Source organism: Peromyscus eremicus, chromosome 8b (assembly GCF_949786415.1).
Source record: "Peromyscus eremicus chromosome 8b, PerEre_H2_v1, whole genome shotgun sequence".
NCBI classification, from domain to species: domain Eukaryota; kingdom Metazoa; phylum Chordata; class Mammalia; order Rodentia; family Cricetidae; genus Peromyscus; species Peromyscus eremicus.
Window position 1 is genome coordinate 35,706,051 of NC_081424.1, and position 17,160 is coordinate 35,723,210.

The window sequence follows — 17,160 nt, forward strand, 5'->3', positions numbered from 1 at the left end:
TAAGAAACTGGTCCTCCATTCTAACTAGAGAGAGAGGAAGGAGAAAGACAGAGCAGAGGAGACGCTGCTAGCTGCCGCCAGGAGAAGCAAGATGTAAAGTACCGGTAAGCCACGAGCCACGTGGCAAAGTATAGATTTATAGAAATGGGTGAATTTAAAGTGTAAGAGCGAGCTAGTGAGAAGCTTACCATGGCCATAGCTTAAAAATAAAAAAGAAACTGGTTCTCAGACACACTAACTATTAAAGGGAAGAGAGGGTATTCAAAGTGTGTTTGTTGCCATAGTAATGTGAATACTGAAAGGGGGAAATGAATACTTCTTATGGAAGCCCTGACTGGCCTCAAACTCTCAGCAATTAATTGGGTGAGGGTAGTAGTAGGATCTGAATCTGACAGTCCAGGACAGAGCCCGGCACAGCAGAGGCAGAATATATCACAGAGGAAATACCCAAGCAGAAGAAAGCCAAATTCCCTGGGAAGCCAGTCTATATTTAAGGAATATGTATTTGAATATAAGAAAGAATGTGAGCCAAACATGGTATCTCACACCTGTAACCCCAGCACTAGGGAAACCAGGACAGGAGGGTTACCCCGAGCTCATAACTACAATGTGAGTTTCAGACCAATCTGGGCTTCAGGGTGAGACCATGTCTTAAAACAACCAAGGCCTCATCATGGTGCCTGCCTGTAATCCCAGAACCCGGGAGGCAGAGGAAGGAAGCACACCGCAAGTTCCAGCTCAGCCTAGTCTACAATAAGTTTCAAGCACTGAAGAGCCAAGGCTACATAGCAAGACCTCACTCTCTAAAAAATAGTAGTTACCAGTCAAGGAAAGCAGACCTAGTTAGTAATAACAGGACATTGGTGGATAACAATAAAAGGACACTTTATGATATGCAGCTATGATATTCCCGGCCATGCCAGGAAGCAGCAAACAGCTAGGTAACTGGGACAAAATGAGCTACCAGGATGTCTGGAAAGCATGACAGGTCTGAGAGGTAGGCAGACAAATCTAGAGGCAGAAATGAGGCTACAAAATATAAAAAGCTGCCTAACTCTGATTTAGAGGAGGTTCATTTCAAACCAATAATGGGTAACTCCTATTTCTTTATGCCTGTTCAACGTTTTTTCCTCTATACTTTGTGTATTATCTGATTTCTGTTGCTATCACAAAATACCAGATGCTAGGCACTTTATAAAGAGGTTTACTTAGCTCCCAGTGTGTGGGTCTGAAAGTTCAAGATCAGGCAGCCCCACGTGCCTGGCTTCTGATGAGGGCCCCGTTCAGGATACAGCACAACACCGTAGGGAAGCAGAAAGGAAAGTGTCAACGGAGGCAGGAAGGCAGAATGACTCAGAGGTCAGGTACTCTGTAATAACCCTCTGTCGGGAACTGACTGGGGACCCAAGAGAACAAAGTTAATCCCTTCTGAGGGCAGCGCCTCACTAGACCCACTCTTAAAGTCCCCACACTTCAACACTGTCACACTTAAAGTTCCCACACCTCAACACCGTCAGACTTAACGTCCCTACACCTCAACACTGTCAGACTTAAAATCCCCACACCTCAACACTGCCACACTTAAAATTCCCGCACCTCAACATTGTCAGATTTAAAATCCCCACACCTCAACACTGCCACACTTAAAGTCCCCACACATCAACACTATCAGACTTAATGTCTCCACACCTCAACATTGTCAGACTTAAAATCCCCACACCTCAACACCACCAGACTTAAAATTCCCACACCTCAACATTGTCACATTTAAAATCCCCACACCTCAACACTGCCACACTTAAAGTCCCCACACCTCAACACTGCCACACTTAAAGTCCCCACACCTCAACACTGCCACACTTAAAGTCCCCACACCTCAACACTGCCACACTTAAAGTCCCCACACCTCAACACTGCCACACTTAAAGTCCTCACACCTCAACACTGCCACACTTAAAGTCCCCACACCTCAACACTGCCACACTTAAAGTCCCCACACCTCAACACTGCCACACTTAAAGTCCCCACACCTCAACACTGCCACACTTAAAGTCCCCACACCTCAACACTACCACACTTAAAGTCCCCACTCCTCAACACTGCCACACCACTAAACTTCCAGCACATGAGCCAGTCGGGGACAAGCAATGTCCAAAGTATGATGCATTAGTTCATTGTCACCTCAAAGAGATGAGATAGGAACCACCACCTGATTTGATGGGTAAGGAAAGAGGAAGATGGGTATTAAGACGTTATGTAGCCCAGGTCCTGCAGTGTAAACCACAGAGCAGGGCCCAGAGTCCTGCTTCCTGGCTCAATTCTCCTTCCCCTAGAACAGAAGCCCAGCCCCTCAGATTGAAGCTTTTAAAGCTTTTTTTTCTTCCTTTGTTTTTATTTGATCTGATTTAGCTTTGTTTCTGTGTTTGTTTGGGACAGGGTCTCACTATGTAGTCTTAGGTTGCCTACTCACTAGATCATCTGGGCTGAACTTGAACTCATAGATTCTCTGACTCTCAAGTGCTGGGACCCTGCACCTGGCTGTTGAAACTTAACCCTGTAAAAATAGGAAACAGAAGCAGAGGAGGGGCTAGGGAGACTAGCCTTCCAGGAAGAGACACATGGGCAGGAGCCCGGGAAGAGGACAGGCAACCTCCGTCACCAGATGTTCCTTGAAGTGATGGGCATGGGCGGGGGCAATGACAACCAACTCACTCTAGTTTGTCAAGACCCATTCCCTCTTTAAAAGGGGAAATCTGAATCCTGGGAATCCCCTGAGTTTCCGACAGACTGTGGCGGCAGATGGTAGCCCCTTAGAAACAGACACTGTGGCAACGGGAGAGGTTCCGGATTTTCTGTGATTGGGATCATATGACAGACTGTGTGGCCTTTGGCGCATCATCACTTTCTGAGCTGTAGTGCAGAACTGGAGTAGATGAATGCCAACCTTTCCTGCTTAGTTGAACCATTTGAAATTGCCCAGGTGAGTGTCAAAAGGGCACATGTCATTATTATGATTGTAAGTACTGTGACTTACAGTGCAATTAAAGGACAAATGAAAATGTCTATGAGAAGGCTTATAAACGCTCATGATTGCATGCTAGCACACCACTCTTGTTTTTATTGTTATAAATTACCCTTTGAAGTTCATCTCAATGTGACATGGGGCTGAGTTATAGACAGCCTCCCTAAGCCAGAAATCCTTGTTTTGTAACTTTTTCAGACTTCTAGGAAAACCACGATGCTTTAATTTTTTCCCACATGTAATTTTATCCTGCCTGAGATCAATGCCCATTCTGATGTCTACCAAACAATTCAACAGCTGATGGACAAGGCTGGAATTTCTAACATCTGGTTTGCTCTTTAAAATGGAGCCCATTTCTTGGGATGGAGAGATGGCTCAGCAGGTAAGAGCACTTGAGGATCCAAATTCAAATCCTTAGCACCAATGTAAAAAAAAGCACAGCCTGGCTGTGTGTGACTATAACCCCGGTGCTGGAGCTGCAGAGAGAGAGAGATCCCAGGAGCTCACTGACCAGACAGTCCAGCTAAATCAGTGAACTTCAAGTTCAGCGAGAGACTCCATCCCAAGGGATTAATGTAGAAAGTGATGGAGCAGGACACCCAGGGTCTCCCTTTGGCCTCCCTGCACATGCAAGAGTGCACACCTACACATGTGGACACACATGTAAACACAACACACCACACACGCACACAAATGGGCACATTTCTAAATTGCACTGTAGGAATCTGTTCCAATGGAAATGGATTAAATACAGTCATGGAAAGACTAGTGAAGCAAGAAGAAGACCTCAGACGTGGGGTGATGTTGGGAGATGTAAAGAAGTGAGATCCCTGACTGCTGTGAAATGTATCATTGAGTCACCCAGAAATCTTTATGTGATTCACCAGCTGGGGACAGAGATGGGGCGGGGCACACACATAACGATAGTAATGACCGTTCACCTGCATCATGAGATGCAGAAGCACAGAAGTTGGAGATCCTAGCCTGCCATTCCTGAAAAGAAAGGGGTAAAGGAAGGGCTGAGAGAAAGCCCCATAGAAAGGTGCAATCCACCTTCTACACCAGAAATGATCTCAGACAGGTGGCCACTTAGAGCTCTTAAAATCAGCCTTGAGCTGAAGGCAGCACAGACAGCCCGGTGGACCCGCTCTGACTTCACAAGACGTCCCCAGGCTGTCTACAGCAAGCACACATCTCCTAGAAAAATCTAACTACTTCCAACACCCATGTTCATTTTCCAAAGACAACAAAAATACAGAGTCTGGGGTCCTGAGCATGTAATGTGGCCAGCCACACCATACTGAAAGCAATCTGACACACCCACTTCCCCACAAGGATGAGGGAACCGGCCGGATTGCCATGGCCTGCTTTCTGCTATTTAAATTATATTTAGAAGACTCGCTATTGATGTGCTAATTTGCAAATAATGCCTTTGTTCCCTTTATAACATTGAAAATTGTCATCGCCTTTAGAAAAAGAGAACTTTCTGAAGTGCCAAAGGACTAACAGTTTTATACGCATCCAACACTCACATAACTTCGGTAGCTGCTGCTGCCAAAACCCTCTCAGAACATGGAAAATGAGGTCTAGAGCCAGCCAATTAGTCGGCTCTTTGGATACCTGCTCCTCTCTCCCACTTCTTGCTTGCCAGGGGCAGGACACTAGTGAGGTCTCCGTAGTGAGATCTTGGCTGTGGGCTATCCAGAGAGTGGCACAAACCACTCTAACTGCCTTGTGACAGGCACACGTGCGCACATGCATGCACACACATGCACACACCTGGCGCTATCCACACTGATGGGGGTCTTCATGTAAGGCAACGAAGAACTCCCACCCAGAGAAAGGGAAAAGCAGAATCCACAGTGAACCCAAATTTTGGTGAGAAATAAGTGGAAAGTGATACATGGAAGCAAAGCAAGAATTCAACACAAAATGTCCACCAACCTGGAATTCACCAACCCAAAATTAATGCTATCTAAATCCAAGAGCCTATTACCAAGAAGTTCCCAAGGTCTTGTGGGGTTCTTAGAGAGGCTATCATTGTCTATTCAGAGGTCCACTAACCCTAGGAGGAGGGGGAAGGAGGAAGAGAAAGAGAAGGAAGAAGTCAGTGTCAAGTACCAGCAAGCATTTTTAACGACCGTTTGATATTCCGGAAACTCAGTGGAAGGTCTGAGAAGAGAGTAGCTGTTTGATTTGGTTTTTGTTTGTTCTTCAAGGCTGGGAATTGAAGCCAGAGCCTCATGTGTGATAGGGAAGCACTCTACCACTCAGCTGCACCCCAGAACTGCTGCTTTCTGTAATGGCACTCCCAAAACACCACACTAAACATAGGTAATCTTAGAATAAGGAAAAGACACCACAGTGGGTCTCCCCTGGATCTCTTATTCTTGAATACCCTCTGCAGGGGACTGAAGGGAATGGAGTAATCACACAGAATAAATGCCCATGAGGGAGTACTATCATTGTTTCTAATTTCTATACTAAAAACAAAAACTCTGAGCTGTGAAGGGTTAAATCATTGTCCAAGTCAATAGATCCAGGCGAGTGGAGACCATGTTGGAAAGCCTGGCTGGACTGTCAGACTTCATCAACACTCCCTGAACAGTCCCTTCTGCCTAAACAATCCCTAAGCATGAAGCTTGTCATGTTACCACACATCTTCCACCAACTTGTTAGTGTGGATGTAATGTGACCTTGCATATTTTGTTTTTATGCAGATGTCCTCTGGTACCAACTGCATCTCCAGGAATTTAGCACATGAATCTTCACATAAACCATTACTGTAGGTCTGTAGTGACAGTTTCTACAGGAATGACCCAACTTTCCATCAATAGACAACAAGTAAAATTCATCACCAGGTGGTCACACAGGGATTGAGTCAATAAAGCGGTCTTTTCTGTTCTACACTGTACAACCTTACACGCACATGAGCAAATGAGATGCACCCTGCTGGTACATCCCTCAGTGGGAAGTGGCTGTGGAAAGTGTCTTTACACAAAGCACACCATCCAGTGAGCTCACAATGAATGCCAACACACCAGAGAGAAGGAAGAGGTGGCATATACCCACACAGCACAGAGCATAGCAGCTCTGGGAGGGAACATAGAACCCTCATACCACAGTAACCTTTAAAGAAGGCATGGTAAGAAATGGGTGTGGGTGAAGACTATTTACCTATGAACCTTTCTGTTATGTTTTGCTGTGGAATACTCCTTTACATTGTGTAAATATATGTCACTGTGACTGGTTTAATAAGGAAGCTGACTGGCCAATAGCTGAACAGAATAAGGTTAGGCAGGAGAGCCAGACTAGGAGAATGCTGGGAGGAAGAAGGGAAGAGTCTGGAGTTGCCAGCCAGATGCAGAGGGAGCAGGAGATGAATGTTCCGTGTTCAAGGTACCACCACGTGGCAGAGTATAAATAATGAATTGGGTTAACTTAAAATGTAAGAACTAGTTAGTAATAAGCCTGGGTTATTGGTCAAGCATTTATAAATAATATAAGCCTCAGAGTGTTTATCTGAGAGTGGCTGTGGGACAGGAAAACTCTGCCTACAATGTTTGCCTTTTATTTCCACACGTGTGCAGGAATCCAGCATATTGCATTATGATCTGATAGGATAAAGCAACTGCTCTGATCCTTCTGTATTTGGTAAGATTTAATTTGTAGGCTAGACAGCAGTCTGTTTTAAAGGTTCCCCGGGATGCTGAGAAGAATGTGTATCTGCTTCTGTTGTATGGGATATTCTGTAGATATCTGTCAAATCCATTTAATTGAGGATGTGGCTTAACTCTGAGGTTTCGATTTTTAGTCTGGATTACCTATCCAGGCATGAAAATAGGGTACTGTGCCATGATCTGTCTCATCTTTTGTATCTGTGAATATTTGTTTGGTAACATTATAAGAGTCCCAACATTTGATGCACATGTATTTATAATTGTATCTTCTTGGTGAGAGTTTTTTAGTTGTTCCTTTGTTAGTATGTGATGACCATCTTTATTCACTCTAATTCGTTTTGGTTTGAGGTCTACTGTATCAGATATCAGATTTATAGCAATGTAGCCTGGTTTTCCTTGCAGTCATTTAACACATTGCCTGACTCTCCATAAGTAGGTGTCTTTACCAGTAAACTGTGTCTCTTGGAGACGATAGCTAGCTAGATCTAGTTTTTCAATCCAGTCTCCTTTTCTTTATTGGTGAGTTGAGGCCTATGTAGGCTAATTTATTTTTATTTATTTATTTATTTATTTATTTATTTATTTATTTATTTATTTATTTATTTTTGTCTACTTAACAGAAGCTAGAGTCATCTGAGAGGAAACTTCAATTGAGAAAATGCCTCCATAAGATTGGCCTGTAGACATGCCTTTGGTAGTATTTACTTGATGAATGATTCATGTGAAAAGACCCAACACACTGTGGGTGGTGCTATCCCTAGTCAGGCGATCCTGGGGTGTAGAAAGAGGCCATGCAATCAATAAGAAAAACACAGTAAACAACATTCCTCTATGGTGTCCACATCCGCTCCTGCCTCCAGGTTCCTGTCTTCAGTTCTTGCCTTAACTTTTTCCAGTGATGGACTTAGATGTGAAAGCATAAGATGAAATAAACCCATTGCCTCCCAAGTTGCTTTTGGTCCTGATGTTTTAACAACAGTAATAGAAACCCTAACCTTACATTTAAGGTTGCTATTAAGAGATGTTTGCTGGTCACTGTAGATTTGTTCTTCTAGTTGGTTGGATTATTGTTTATTTACTTTCTCCCCTATTGATATTAGTGGTTGCTGGTTCACTGTGTAGGATACAATTGAACCCTCCTAGCTCCCTTTTGCTCAGTCATTCCTCTTATTATATTTATTCTTTCCTTGTTCTTGTGACTGTCTTTCTTCTTCATCTGCATATGGTGTTCATTTACTTCATGAAATGCTTGGTGGTCATAAACTGCCTCAGTTTGTGTTTGTCTTTTATTACCCTTATTTCTCCATTGGATTTTGTCTTGTTTTGTTGATATAGGGTTTCTCTGTGCAACAGAGCCTTGGCTGTCCTGGAACTTGCTTTGTAGATCAGGCTGCCCTCAAACTCACAGAGATCTGCCTTCCTCTGCCTCCCAGATGCAGGAATTGAAGGCGTGCACCACCACTGCTTGGCTTCTCCAATCAATTTTAAGGTAGCTCTTCCTGGGCTCTTTTTTTCCCCCTGTTGGTTGGCCACCATTTACTTTCAGAGTTGAAACACATCATTCCGTGCTTTCTTAGCTTTTAGAATTGCTGACAAGAAGCCTAATGTTATTCTGTTTGCCTTTGTAGATGAGTTGGTATTTTTCCCTTCTTGGTTTTAGTATTGTTTATTGGTAGGCCCGTGAGAAAGCTCAGCAGTGAAAGGTGCTTGTTACACAAGACTAGCAACCTGAATTTAATTCTAGTTAATAAATGTGGAGGGAAAGAACATACTCCAGAGTGTCTTCTCCACATAGCATCTGTGTGTGCATACACACAATAAACAATAATAATTTCTGTTTATATTTATTTTTCTATTTTTTATTGAAAATAGGTTTTTTTGCCAGGTGGTGGTGGCATATGCCTTTAATCCCAGCACTCAGGAAGCAGAGGCAGGTGGATCTCTTGAGGTCAAGGCCAGCCTGGTCTACAGAGTGAGTTCCAGGACAATCAGAGCTACACAGAGAAACCCTGTCTCAAAGGAAAAAATATTGTTTTCTATACAATATTTGAGTTTCTTCTCCCCTTACTCCTCCCAGTTCCTCCTCCATCTCTCTTCCCATCTGGATCCACACCATTTATGTCTCTCACTAGAAAGCAAATAGGTGGGCTGGAGAGATGGCTCAGTGATGAAGAGCACTGGCTGCTCTTCCAGAGGACCCAGGTTCAATTCCCAGCACCCACCTGGCAGCTCACAACTGTCTGTAATTCTAGTTCCAGTGGACCTGACACCCATAGCAAAACACAAATGCACATAAAATAATTTTTAAGGAAGTAAACAGGCATCTAAGGAATAATTTTTTAAAAGATAAGTCAAAAACAAACAAATCAGAATATGCCAAAGAAAAAGCACAAGAAGGACAGATACATAGACAGAGACACACATGTTCCCACACACAGAAATCCCATAAAAACTCAAAACCAGGCCAGGTGGTGGTAGTGCACACCTTTAATCCCAAGGCCAGCCTGGTCTACAGAGCGAGTCCCAGGACAGCCAGGGCTACACAGAGAAACCCTGTCTCAAAAGACAACAAAAAACAAAACCAACTCAAACCAGAAGCCATAATAGACACACAAAGGACCTGTAAGGTAAATATAAAATAATTATTTTGAAATGCCCCAACATGATGAGACAAAGAAGCTCAAAGATGCCACTGAGTTCACTTTGTGTTGCCATCCCCTGCGGGGCATGGGACCTACCCTTAAAAGTGCTGTTTCCCTCAGGAGGTTCCTTTGGAGAAAATTAATTTTTCATTTCCAAGTAGCTATCCATTGGAGATACCTTCTGGGTTAAGGATAGGGGCATGTGCCCCCTTCTCCTTCAGCTCTGGGACCCCATCTGGTGCAGACCTGTGCAGTTCTGTGCATGTTGCCACAGTCTCTGTGAGTTCGAACCTTCACCAGTCCTGTTGTGTCTAGAGGGCCTTCATGACTTGGTTCCTCCATCCCCTCTGGCTCTTACACTCTTTCCACCTCCTCTTGTGCAGAGTTCCCTGATCCCTGAGGGGAGGGATTCGGGAAGACATCCCATTTAGGATTAAGAGTTCCAAGATCTCTCCCTCTCTGCATGTTGTCCCATTGTGGGTATGTTTTTATTCCCATACACTGCTGCTGGAGGAAGCTCCCCTGGTGGTGACTGGATAAGGCACAGATTCATAAGAGAATGTCCTTAGGAGTCATTTTATTGTTGTGTTCCTTCAGTACAGTGGTTCTCAACCTTCCTAATGCTGGGACCCTTTAATACAATTCCTCATGTTGTGGTGATCCCCACCCATAAAATTATTTTCATTGCTGCTTCATAACTGTAATCTTGCTACTGTCATGAATTGTAATGTAACATCTCTGTTTCCTGATGGTTTAAGGAAACCCCCGTGAAAGGGTTGTTTGACAACCCCTCAAGGGAGTCAGGTTGAGAACCACTGCTTTAGCAGAACAGGAGTATTTGGTCTTCCCCTAGGTCCATAGCCTATCTAGTCTCAGGTTCTTGGCCACCTGAGCAGAGTTGGGTATGGGTTCCATCTCATGGAGTGGGCCTTAACTCCAATCAGAGAGTGGTTGGTTACATCCACAAGCTGTGCGCCACTACTGCACCAGTGTACCTTGTCAATTAAAGGGTTTGTAGCTAGGCTGATGTTTACTCTTCTCCTTTGGTAGCATGCAGTACCTTCCAGTACATGAATACTAGTCCATAGCAGTGAAGGCTCTAGGTAGGCACCAGCTCAAATTCTCCATGTTCAATGAGTTGTGTGGATGTTGTCTTCAGCAATAGGGCCTTACCATCAGTTTGCAGAGAGCAACCAACAGCCTGGGACCACTTTGGCCAAAAACTAGATTAGATATAACCCATTCCTGGTACTGGATGTTTCATTTGATGATGCAAGATGTAATGCTGAGTCTCTGTCTCCTCTGTTATTTTGCGATCTCATTTAGATCATCTTCATATATGTATATATTATAGGAAGCTTCCACTGTGTTAATTTCCATAAGACCCCTCAAATGGCCCAAATTTTAGTTGTCCCTACCTTTTCCCCTCTTCCCTCCCCCTTCCTGTTTGATCTTCCCATTCCAGTTCCCCTGTCCCCTTCTATTCTATTTACCCTTCCTACAGACTCATCCCTCCCACTTAGTCCCTTGCTCTCTACCTAACCTCTGTGGTTATATGGCTTGTAACTTGCTTACCAATGACTTAAGAGCTAACATCCACATATAAGTGAATACATACCATATTTGTCTTTCTAGGTCCGAGTTACCTCACTCAGGATGATATTTTTCAAGTTCCATCCATTTACCTGTGAATTTCATTTTTTAATAGCTAAGTAATATTCCATCATGTAAATGTACCACATTCTCTTTATTCAATTATTCATTTACAGACATCTATACTGTTTCCAGTTTCTGGCTTTTATGAATAGAGTAGCAATGAACATGGTTGAGCAAGTGTCTCTGTAGTAGGATGAAGTGTCCTTTGGTACATGCCCAAGAGTGGTATAGCTGGAGCTTGAGATAGATTGATCCCCATCTTTCAGAGGAACCATCACACTGATTTCCATAGTGGCTGTACATGTTTGCAGTCCTATCAATAATGGATGAGTGTTCCCCTTACCCTACATCCTCATCAGCATGAGCTGTCATTTGTTTTATTGATCTGGGCCATTCTGATTGGTGTAAGAGGAAATTTCAAAGTAATTTTGATTTGCATTTCCCTAAACACATTGAACATTTCTTGAAGTGCTTTTGAGTTTCTTCCTTCAAGAATTTTGTTTAGATCTGTACCCCATTTTTTAATTAAGTTAATTACTTTCCTGATGCCCAGGTTTTTTTTTTTTTTTAGTTCTTTATATATTTTGGATATTAACCCTCTATTGGATGTGTTGGTAAAAATCTTTTCCCATTCTGTAGTCTGCCATTGTGTGAGAATGATGATGTCCTTTGCTGTATAGAAGCTTTTTCCTTTTTGATTGTTGAATTTAGTGCCTGTGTTATTGGTGTCATATTCAGAAAGTCTTTTCCTCTGCCAATAAGATGATCATGTGGCTTCTGTCTGTTTGTTTATATGGTGGGTTACATTTATTGATTTACACATGTTAAACCATCCATGTATCTCTGGGGTGAAGCCCCTTGATCATGGTGGATGAGCTTTTTGTCATGTTCTTGGATTCTATTTGCAAATATTTTATTGAAAATTGCGGTACCTATCTATGTTCATAAAGAAATTGTTCTGTAATTCTCTTTATGTGGTTTAGGCATCAGGGTTAATGTGGCTCATAGAAAGAACTAGGCAGTGTTTCTTTGGTTTCCATTTTGTGGAATAATTTGAGTATTAGGGGTAATTCTTTGAAAGAATGGTAGAATTCTGCACTAAAACCATCTGGCTCTGGTTGGGAGACTTTTAATGACTGCTTCTATTTCACTAGGCATTATAGATATATTTAAATTGCTTATCTGATCTTGATTTAACTTTGGTAGGTGGTACATATTGAGAAAATTATCCATTTCTTTTAGATTTTCCAACTTGATGGAGTACAATTTTTAAAGTGTGTCCTCATGATTCTCTGGATTTCCTCAGTCTTTTCATTTCTAATTTGGTTAACTTGGATCTTCTTGCTCTGCCTTTTATTTAATTCAGCTAAGGGTTTGTCAATCTTACTGATTTTCTCAAACAACCAATTCTGTGTTTCATTCTTTGTATTGTTTTTGTTTGTTGTTTCTATTTTATTGATTTCAGTCCTGAATTTGAATATTTCTTGCCATCTACATAGAAGAATCAGTAGCCCGTCCTGTACACAGATGACAAGCGAACTGAGAAAGGAATCAGGGAAAGAACACCTTTCACAACAGCCTCAACTAATATAAAATATCTTGGAGTAACTAACCAAGCAAGTGAAAGACTTGTACAATAGAAACTTTAAGACACTGAAGATAATAGAAGATGGAAAGATCTCCCATGCTCATGGATTGGTAGATTATAGTAAAAATGGGCATCTTATCAAAAGCTGAAATCACCTATCAACCCTCACAGAGTGATAGTAGGTGACTTCAGTGTCCTGCTCTTGTCAACAGACAGGTCATCCAGACAAAAACTAAACAGAAATGCTGGAGGTAACCAACATAGTTCATTGATAATTCTCAACATCAATGATCTCAATTTCCCAATAAAAGACTAATAGAATGGATTTGAAAACAGGATCCATCCTTGTGGTCTCTTTGTAGAACATCTGTCCAGGCCCTTCTGGCCTTTAGTCTCCACTGTAAAATCAATGTTATTCTAATAGGTCTGCCTTTATATGTTATTTTGTCTTTTTCCCCTGCAGCTCTTAATATTTTCTTTGTTCTGTACATTTAGTCTCATTCCTTCTTTTTGTTTTGTTTTGTTTGTTTGTTTCGTTTTTTCAAGACAGGGTTTCTGTGCCTGTCCTGGATCCTACTCTGTAGCCCAGGCTGGCCTCAGACTCACAGAGATCCACCTGGCTCTGCCTCCTGAGTGCTGGGATTAAAGACATGTGCCACCACCGCCCAGCTGAGGCACCTCATTCTTTACATTGGGGAAATTGTACAATTTTGTTGAAAATATTTTCTGACTTTGACCTGGGTTTCTTCTCTTTCCTCTATTCCTATTATTCATATATTTTGTCTTTTCATAGTACCCCAGATTTCCTGGCTGTTTTGTGCCTGGATTTTCTTAGATATAACATTTTCTTTGACCAATCCATTTCTTCTATCTTGTCTTTAATGCCTGAGATTCTGTCTGCCTCTTGTATTCTGTTGGTGGAGCTTGTCTCTGAGATTCCTGTTTGAGTTCCTAAACTTTTCATTTCCAGTTTTCCCTCAATTTAGGTTTTCTTTGATTCCATTTCACTTGCAAGTCTTGAATTTTTTCCTTCATTTCATTCTACTGTTTGTGTTTTCATTAATGGCTTTATTCATTTCCTCTTTAAGGGCCCCTAACATATTCATAAAGACTATTTTGAAGTCCTTGTCTTATACTTCAGCTATATTGCATTTCTCAGGGCCTGCTGTAGTAGGCCTGCTGGGCTTTAGTAGAGATATATCGTCCTGGCGGTTACCGTGTTTTTACACTGGTGTTTAGGCATCTGAGTTTGAGATGCTGTTACTGTGTTTTTACACTGGTGTTTAGGCATCTGAGTGTGAAATGATTCTAATTCTAGGTGCTGATATCTGGTGTTGTATTTGTTGGGTGGGTGTTCCATTCTTTGGTTTCCATCACCCTCTCTGGTTCTTAGAAGTGTGTGGTAGCTGTGCGTTATCTGGTAAGGAAAACTTCTGAGATCCTGCCAGGTGTGGCTAATTGTGTCCCAATTAGAATGTTTCTTTGTATTGAAATCTGACACTTAAGAGATGGAGATGAGCTAGAAGCAGAGGAGTGGGGTAGGGGGGTCCACAGGAGGGAGAAGAGAAGGTGCCACAAGGATCTGCTTAGTCCCCCAGGAATGGGGCCACGGCTGCCGCAGGTGGTCTGCCACAGAGCTGGAGATGACACTGGGGGACTGGATTTGGAGGAGAGGAGGAAAAGTGAGGTCTGAAGATTGCTTACCTGCTTCCTTGGTCAACATGGAAGTTCCCAGGGTTACCAGGGAGTACCTATGGAGGCTGGTGGCTGAGACCATAATTTCTTAATTTTAAATACTGTTTCTTGAGCAGGTAAGAAAGTTAACCAGGTAAAGACACTTGCTACCAAATCTAATGATCTGAGTTCAATCACTCACAGAATAAAGAGAACTAATTCCTCTAAGTTGTCTTCTGACCTCTACATATATGTAGCATGGGTGTACCCAGATACATGCACACAAATTAATATAAAAATATACTGTTGGCCGGGCGGTGGTGGCGCCCGCCTTTAATCCCAGCACTCGGGAGGCAGAGCCAGGCGGATCTCTGTGAGTTCGAGGCCAGCCTGGGCTACCAAGTGAGTTCCAGGAAAGGCGCAAAGCTACACAGAGAAACCCTGTCTCGAAAAACAAAAAAAAAAAAAACAAAAACAAAAACAAAAAAAATATATACTGTTCCTTTGACATTTTGATTATGTTGTGGAGAGGTTCTTCTCTAGTCATGTGTATTTGGGGTCCTAAATTCCTCCTGCACTTGAGTGTTTATTTCTTCCTCTTGGTTAGGGAAATGTCTGCTCTCATTTCCTTGAATACATTCTCAATGCCTTTAGTGCTGATCTCTGTTCCTTCCATCCCACAGATTCGTGGGGTTGGTCTCTTCATCATATCCCAGAGTCTTTGTTCTTTTTCATTGATATTTTTTCCTTATTAGTGTCTGAGTATAGAAAGTTGTCAACGTTGTCCTCTACCTTGAAGTGTCTTCTGCTTGGTTGAGTCTATTGGTGAAGCTTTCCATGTTTTCCTTTTATTTTATTCATTTTTTTTTTCATTTTCAGTAGTTTCTCTTTTTTTTGAAACCTCTTTTTAATTTTCTTCTATTTTGCTATTTCTTATGTGTTGCTGCCTTTCCACTCTGTCATAGATTGTATCCTCTTTCAGGTCTTTGTTGTGGAATATTACTTTAACTCTATAAAGATGTGTTACACTTGTTTATGTTGCGGAATATTACTTTAACTATGTAAAGGTGTGTTGCTTTTGTTTATGATGCATTTGTTTAATTATGTGTTGCTGTTTCACCTTGCCTGCCTAAGACACCTGACTGGCCTAATAAAAAGCTGAATGGTCAATAGCTACGCAGTACAGGAATAGGTGGGGCTGGCAGGCAGAGAGAATAAGTAATAGGAGGAATCTAGGCTCGGGAAAGAGGAGAAAAGAGAAGAGAATGAGGGAGAAAGAAGGGAGACACCCAGGGCCAGGCAGCCAGGCAGCTGACACAGAGGAAGCAGTAAAATCAGGACATACAGAATGAAAGAAAAGTAAAAGTCCTGAGGCAAAATGTAGATGAAGAGAAACGAGTTAAAATAAGTTATAAGAGCTAGTGGGACAAGCATAAGGCCAAGCATTCATAATTAACAATAAGTCTCCATGTCATGACTTAGGAGCTGGTTGAAGGCCCAGAGAAAGCCTGCTACAGGTTATTGATGATTTTTACCAGAGAACTTTTGAAATCTTCATAAGGCATTTTGCCCATTTTAGCATCTTTGAGTTCAGCAGTGGAGTGATGCTCTTTTCAAGGAGTCGTGTGGTGTTGCTTTTTCAGGTTTTATGCACACACGTGTTGCTGCTTCCTGATTTAGCTATCTCTTCTGGTTTAGGGGAGATCTTTTTATTGAACACCTTACTCTTGAAAGATCAGTCCACAGTACCACTCAGCAAGTGAAAATCAAACTACTATAACAGCAACATCACCAAATCATACGAGATAAACAATACATTTAAAGATCAATTAAAAGAACTAGAGAGATGATTCAGCAGTTAAACAGCATATACTGCTCTTGCAGAAGACCCAAGTTTGGGTCCCATCTCAGGCAACTCACAACCACCTGCCACTCCAGCTCTTGAGGATACAACACCTTCTTCTGGTCTCTGTGAATACCTGCACTCATGTTCATATACTGACACAGAGACACAGAAGCATACATATAATTAAAAATAGTTAATCTTTTTAAAAAATCTTATAAAACCCTCTAATACATCACAAATGATCATAAAACTGAAAATAGGAAAACTACTGCAGGAATGAGGAAACAGTAAATAAATAAGATAAAGGAAGAGGACAGGAAAGGAGGAGCAATAACAGAGAAGCCGTTCATTTATTAAATGTGTGTTTGTGCATATGCACACACCCCACACACACATACCCACCAACATGTTCATATGCCATACACACAAAAAAAAAACCTAAAAGCATATTGTCTTAGGGTTTCTACTGTTGTCAAGAGATGCCTTGACCACAGCAACTCTTATAGAGAAAACACTTAATTGGGTGGCTTACAGTTCAGAGGTTTAGTCCATTATCATCATGGTGAGACAGGTGGTATGCAGGCAGACATGGTGCTGGAGAGGTAGCTGAGAGTTCTACGTCTTGCCCAGGCAACAGGAAGTGAACTGTGACATTGGGGATGGCTTTAGCATATGAGACCTCAAGGTTCACCCTGCAGTGACACACTTCCTCCGACAAAGCCACACCTCCTAATAGTGCCACTCCTCATGAGCTTATGGGGGACAATTACATTCAAACTACCATACATGTATAAACAAAGTTGGATTAATGAAGGGGAATAACAAATAAAAATGTTTGGGGGTTTGTCTGTTTTTAAGGGGAAAAAATAAGGAGCTAGAGAGATGGCTTGGCAATTAAGAGCACTTTTTCTTGCAGAGGAACCAGGTTCAATTCCCAGATGGCAGCTCATGGCCATCCATAACTCCAGTTCTAGGGGATCTGTTACACTCTTCCGACCTCCTTAGGCACCAGGCACAATTGTGGTACACAGACATACATCTAAACAAAACAT